Below are 7383 nucleotides of genomic sequence, written 5' to 3'. Positions count from 1 at the left end.
GAACCCGGGAGGCGGAGCTTGCAGTGAGCTGAGATCTGGCCAGTGCACTCCAGCTTGGGTGACAGAGCGAGACTCCGTCTCAAAAAAAAAAAAGAAGCCTAGGATTCAGGACAAGCCATCTGAAAGACTCAGGAAAGCTACCCAGGGTGGGTGGAGGCCTGTGTGTCATGTCCCATGTGCACCGCACCTGAGAGACCCCAGAAAGCTGCCCACCCCCTGGGTTTTATTTTTTATTTATTTTTGAGACATGGTTTCTCTCTGTCTCCTAGGCTGGAGTCAGTGGTGCGATCTCGGGTCACTGCAACCTCTGCCTGCTGGGTTCAAGTGATTCACATGCTTCAGCCTCCCGAGCACCTGGGGATTATAAGCACCCGCCATGACACCTGGCTAATTTTTGTATTTTTAGTAGAGACGGGGTTTCACCGTGTTGGTCAGGCTGGTCTCGAACTCCTGACCTCAAGTGATCTGCCCCCCTCGGCCTCCCAAAGTACTGGGATTACAGGCATGAGCCACCGTGCCTGGCTCCTCTGGGTTTTATACCATAGGAACTATGGGAACAACATGACAGAGTGGGCTAAAATGTTAAAGGGCATCCTGTTTCTATGGGGGACAGGAAGAGAGCCTGGGCTCTTCCACCCATCTCCTTTATCTTGGAATGTTGCATTCCCAGCATATTCCACACTTAATTTTTTTTTTTTATTCTGAGATGGAGTCTCACTCTGTCACCCAGGCTGGAATGCAATGGCATGATCTCGCCTCACTGCAACCTCTGCCTCCTGGGTTCAAGTGATTCTCCCACCTCAGCCTCCTGAGTAGCTGGGATTATAGGCACCCGCCATGATGTCCGGCTAATTTTTATATATTTGTAGAGATGGAGTTTCACTGTGTTGGCCAGGCTGGTCTTGAACTCCTGACCTCAGGTGATCCATCTGCCTCGGCCTTCCAAACTGTTGGGATTACAGGTGTGAGCCACCTTGCCTTGCGGCTACACTTAAGAAATAAGAATGAGTGAGAAAGAGGAGAGAACTAGGTTGCTCCAAGGCCACCCAGAAAATTGTCCTGTGCTATTAACTAATAATGAGGTTGAGTCAGAAATCAAAAATCTTTGACAAAAGCCCAAGACCTGATGGCTTCACTAGTTAATTCTACCACACATTTAAAGAAGAAGCAATACCAGTTCTCAAACTTTTGCAAAAAATTGAAGATAAGGTAACACTTTTTTTTTTTTTTTTTTTTTTTGAGACAGAGTCTTTGCTGTGTCGCCCAGGCTGGAGTACAGTGGTGCGATCTCGGCTCACTGCAAGCTCTGCCTCCCTGGTTCACGCCATTCTCCTGCCTCAGCCCCCGGAGTAGCTGGGACTACAGGTGCCCACCACCATGCCCGGCTAATTGTTTGTATTTTCAGTAGAGATGGGGTTTCACCGTGTTAGACAAGATGGTTTTGATCTCCTGACCTCGTGTTCCGCCCGCCTTGGCCTTCCAAAATGCTGGGATTATAGGTGTGAGCCACCATGCCCGGCCAAGATAAGGTAACACTTTCGACTCATCCTATGAGGCCAGCCTTAACCTGACATCGAAACCGGACAAAAACGCTACGGGAAAAAACAACAGACCAATATCTCTTAGGAATATTGATGCAAAAATCCTCAACAAACTACTAGCAAACCAAATTCAGCAGCACATTAAAGGAATATACACCATGATCAAGTGGGATTTATTCCTGGGATGCAAGAGTGGTTTAATATTGGAAAATCAATATTATATACCATATAACAAATGAAAGGAGGAAAGCGTGCAGTTATGTCAATTGATGCAGGAAAAAGCATTTGACAAAATTTAGTACCCTTCCATAATAAAGCAGTCAACAAACTAGGAATAGGAATACAACAATTAGTAGCATTTCTATATATGAACAACAAACTAGCCAAAAAGGAAGTCAAGAAGGAAATCCCATTTAAATTGCTACCAAAAATATTTAAATATTGAGGAATAAATTTGAGGAGGTGAAAGACATCATGAAGAAAACTACAAAATACTGATGAAATAAATTGAAGAGGGTTCAAACGAATGGAAAGACATTACATGCTCATGGATCAGAATTAATACTGTAAAATGACCGTACTACCTAAGGCAATCTACAGATTCAGTGCAATCCCTATCAGAACATCAATGACAACCTTCACAGAAATAGAAAAATGTCTTAAAATTTGTAGGGAGACACACAAGACCCCAAATAGCCAAAGCAATCCTGAGCAGAAAGAACAAAGCCAGAGGGATCACACTACCTAACTTCACAATATAGTACAAAGCTGTAGTAACCAGAACAGCCTTGTAGTGGCATAAAAACAGACACATAAATCAATGCAACAGAATAGAGAAACCAGGAATTAATCACATATCTACAGCTAACTAATTTTTGACAAACGTGCCAAGAATACTTTTTGGGGACAGAGCAGTCTCTTCAACAAATGCTGCAGAGAAAATGATATCAATATGTCGAAGAATGAAACTACAGTCTCATCTTTCACCCTATAAAAAAATCAACTCAAAATGGATTAAAGACCTAAATATAGGACCTGAAACTATAAAACTACCAGAAGAAAAAGGAGAGGAAATGTTTCAGAATATTGGTCTAGGGAAATATTTTATGAATAAGACCTCAGAAGCACAGACAACAAAAGCAAAAACTAAACAAATGGTATTATAGCAAACTAAAAAGCTTCTGCACAGCAAAGGAAACAACGGAATGAAAAGACAACCCGCAGAATGGGATAAAATATTTGCAAACTATTCATTCAACAAAGAATTCATATCCAGCGTATACAAGGAACTCAAATGTCCCAACAGCAAAAAAAAATGAACAATGCAATTAAAAGTGGGAAAAAGATCTGGGTATTTCTCAAAAGAAGACATACAAATGACCAAAAAACATATGAAAAATGTTGGACATCACTTAATCAAGGGAAATGCAGATCAAAACTGCAATGAAGTATCATCTCACCTCAGGATGGCTATTATCAAAAAGAAAAACATAAGAAATGCCCATGAGGATGTGGACAAAACGGAACTCTTACACTGTTGGTGGGAATGCAAATTAGTACAGACACTGCGAAGAACAGTATGGAGGTTCCTTTAAGAACTACAAATAGGGCTGGGCGCGGTGGCTCAAGCCTGTAATCCCAGCACTTTGGGAGGCCGAGACGGGCGGATCACGAGGTCAGGAGATCGAGACCATCCTGGCTAACACGGTGAAACCCCGTCTCTACTAAAAAAAATACTAAAAAACTATCCGGGCGAGGTGGCGGGCGCCTGTAGTCCCAGCTACTTGGGAGGCTGAGGCAGGAGAATAGCGTGAACCCGGGAGGCGGAGCTTGCAGTGAGCTGAGATCCAGCCACTGCACTCCAGCCTGGGCGACAGAGCGAGACTCCGTCTCAAAAAAAAAAAAAAAAAAAAAAAAAAGAACTACAAATAGAATTACATGATCCAGCAATCTCACTGGGGCACTTATCCAAATAAAAGGAAATAAGCATATCAAAGAAATACCTGCATCCCCATATTTATTGCATCACTATTCACAATAGCCAAGCTATGGAATCAATCTAGGTGTCTAACAACGATGAATGGATGAAGAAAATGTGGCGTATATGCACAATGGAATACTATTTAGCCAGAATAAAAGAATAAAATCAGCCGGGTGCAGTAGCTCATGCCTATAATCCCAGCACTTTGGAAGACCGAGGTGGGTGGATCACAAGGTCGAGATCGAGACCATCCTGGCCAACATGGTGAAACCCCGTCTCTACTAAAAATACAAAAATTAGCTGGGCGTGGTGGCACACACCTGTAGTCCCAGCTACTCAGGAGGCTGAGGCAGGAGAATCGCTTGAACCTGTGAGGCGGAGGTTGCAGTGAGCCGAGATCATGCCACTGCACTCCAGCCTGGCGGCAGAGTGAGACTCCCTCTCAAAAAAATCAAATCAATCTAATCTAATCAAATCCTGTCATTCTCAGCAACACTTATGTAACTGGGGGACATTATGTTATGTGAAATAAGCCAAGAAAAGAAGGTTAAACAATGCATGTTCTCACATGCAGAAGCTTTAAAAAGTTGATCTTATAGAAGTAAAAAGGAGAAAAGAGGATACTAAAGGGTAGGAAGAATTTGGGGAAGGAGGGAATAGGAAGATATTTGTTAAAGGATAGAAAATTACAGCTAGATAGCAGGAATAAATGATCATGTTCTATACCACTGTAGGATGACTATAGTTAACAATAATATAGTTTCAGATAGCTGGAAGGAGGGTATTGAATATTCCCAACACAAAGAGATAATAAATATTTGAGATGATGTATGTGTTAATTACCCTGAACGCTATACGTTATACATATACACTATGCATATGTATACACATGCACTATACATATACACTATATGTCAAAATATCACTGTGTACCCCATAAATATGTACAGTTATTATATGTCAATTTTTACAAACCTCACAAGGGTCCTACAAATTTAGGTACTGTTATTGTTTTCATTTTACATTTGAGGAAACTGAGGCACAGATCAATTTATAAACTGACCCAGTGTTGCATAAGAGGTAGTGCACTGATTCAAATCCAGGCGGTCTATCTCTGCAGCCCACACTGTTAGCCACTAGTGTGTCAGAAATTCAAAACTTCAAAGTCAATGTCTAACCAACCCAGGAGCAGTGAACACCACCAGATGCCTGATCAAGGTCTTGAAATACCATCTCCCATTAAAAAGAGCCAGGTTCCTTGGAGAAATGGCTGATTTAAGGTCTGGGTCAGGAAATGAACAAGAGAAACCTGAAGCACCTTGTCATATAGATAACAAGCTATTGAAGACTAATAGGATCACTCCAAAAGAAGACTCTCAAGAGCCAACTTAAAGAGGCTCCCAATGGCCAAAGATGTGACAATTTGAGTATTGGTAGGGATAACAACAGCAATAGATTGAAGCACATCAAACATGTTTATGAATTCATAATGATGCTCAAAAATTGGTCATGTTTAGAAGATAATTGGGAATTGTTAAATTGAAGACTGGTAAATAAATTCTTTTATCCTGACATTCCTATGTGAACTGTATACCTGAATGACTACATAGTACATGATGTAAAGCTCCTCTTTATAGAAATAATCCAGCTGCTAAATGACAAAGGAATGATAGAGTGTCCCTTTTCTACAACCTCTAACGTTGTGGTGTGATCATAGCTGACTGCAGCCTCAAACTCTTGGCCTCAAGCAATCCTCCCTCTTCTTCAGCCTCCCAAAGTGCTGTGGTTACAGGCATGAGCCACTGTGCCCAGCATTTGTACTTAATTTTTTAAAACTCTAAAAGAAATTGCATTTATGAGAAAATTGATAATTTGAGCAACGACTTGATGTTTGATGATGATAAGGTAATGTTGTTAATATTTTAGATGTGTTAATAATATGGTTTTTAAAGTCTTTATTTTTATTGATGAAATTATATGTTCTGGGATTTGCTTCAAAATACTATGCAATGGGGTTGGGGATAGAGAGGAAATTCAGAATTGGCCCTGAGTTGATAATTACTGGAGTTGGGGGATGGATACATGGAAGTTCATCACTATTCTTTCTACTATTGTGTAATTTAGAATTACCATAATGAAATGTGTTTTGTAAAATTAAATGCCTAATTTTTGGGTTGCACAAAATACATACTGTTTCTAATAAAAATGTCTCACGTGTCCATGTGAAGAGATCACCAAACAGGCTTTGTGTGAGCAACATGGCTGTTTATTTCACCTGGGTGCAGGCGGGCTGAGTCCGAAAAGAGAGTCAGCAAAGGGTGGTGGGATTATCATTAGTTCTTACAGGTTTTGGGATAGGCGGTGGAGTTAAGAGCAATGTTTTGGGGGCAGGGGGCGGATCTCACAAAGTACATTCTCAAGGGTGGTCAGAATTACAAAGAACCTTCTTAAGGGTGGGGGAGACTATAAAGAACCTTCCTAAGGGTGGGGGAGATTATAAAGTACATTGATCAGTTAGGTTGGGGCAGAAATAAATCACAATGGTGGAATGTCATCAGTTAAGGCTATTTTCCCTTTTTCTGTGGATCTTCAGTTGCTTCAGGCCATCTGGATGTATACGCACAGGTCACTGGGGATATGATGGCTTAGCTTGGGCTAAGAGGCCTGATAAAAAATACAGAAGTAATTTGGTCCAAAATACTTTAGATATTAAGATGTAATGAATTTATTTTACTACCCATGTCTTTAATGTATGTCCTTTCTGTTGAGAGAGGAGACGAGAGGAGAGGAGAAGAGAAGGGAGGGGAGGGGAAGGAAGACACACACACACACACACACACACACACACAGATTGAGAAGAGAGAGATGTGTTTATGGCATAGAAAATGCCAGTAAAGTCAATGGGTACTAATACCAAGCCGGCTCTTAATGGTGCCAGGCAATAGTACTACATTTCCTTAATCTACACACTTGCTCATATTCATAAATAACACTTTATCGAATCTCAGATGCCATTGATTATAAGTTGTATTATTTTATGTACTAATAAAAAACAATGCTCCTGATTATGGAATGCCATCACTTGTAAGATAGCAATCTCACAGATGTTAAAATATGAAAAAACCATGTATCAAAATCATCATAATACAGTATTCATCTTTTCTGTCAAGCCTACAATACTTTCCCCCATCTTCATTTCAGCTTCCTATTTCGCTGGGAAAATAGAAGCACTCAGAACAGGGCATCCTCTTTCTTCTACCACCATATTTGTCCACCTGTTTGCATCTGTACTTATAAACTCTGCCTCCCCTTTTATTTCATTGGAGATAAATTATCCATACTCTTACTTAGAACGATCCCTGTGATTGTGTGCTGTATTCCATCCCTTCTCTCCTCAAGGACTTTCCTCCATGTAACTAGCCTGTCTATCCTGAATTGTGTATTTCCCGCCTCTACTGAATCTTTTATTTTATTAATTAATTTATTTATTTGAGACAGAGTCTCGCTCTGTCGCCCAGGTTTGAGTGCAGTGGTGTGATCTTGGCTCACTGCAACCTCTGCGTCCCGGGTTCAAGCGATTCTCCCACCTCAGCCTGCCGAGTAGCTGGGATTACAGGCGTCTGCCACTATGCCCGGCTAATTTTTTTATTTTTAGTAGAGACGGGTTTTCACCAGGTTGGCCAAGCTGGTCTCCAACTCCTGACCTCAAGTGATCTGCCCACCTCAGTCTCCCAATGTGCTGGGATTACAGGCATGAGCCACCGCGCCCAGCCTAGATCCTTTTAATTAGTACATAAGCTTACTATAATTTCTTCCATCTTTTTTATTTTATTTTATTTTTTGAGACAGAGACTAGCTCTG

The sequence above is a fragment of the Colobus angolensis genome, unplaced genomic scaffold, assembly GCF_000951035.1.
Source record: "Colobus angolensis palliatus isolate OR3802 unplaced genomic scaffold, Cang.pa_1.0 Scaffold399, whole genome shotgun sequence".
Lineage (NCBI taxonomy): Eukaryota > Metazoa > Chordata > Mammalia > Primates > Cercopithecidae > Colobus > Colobus angolensis.
This window is presented reverse-complemented; position numbering follows the sequence as displayed.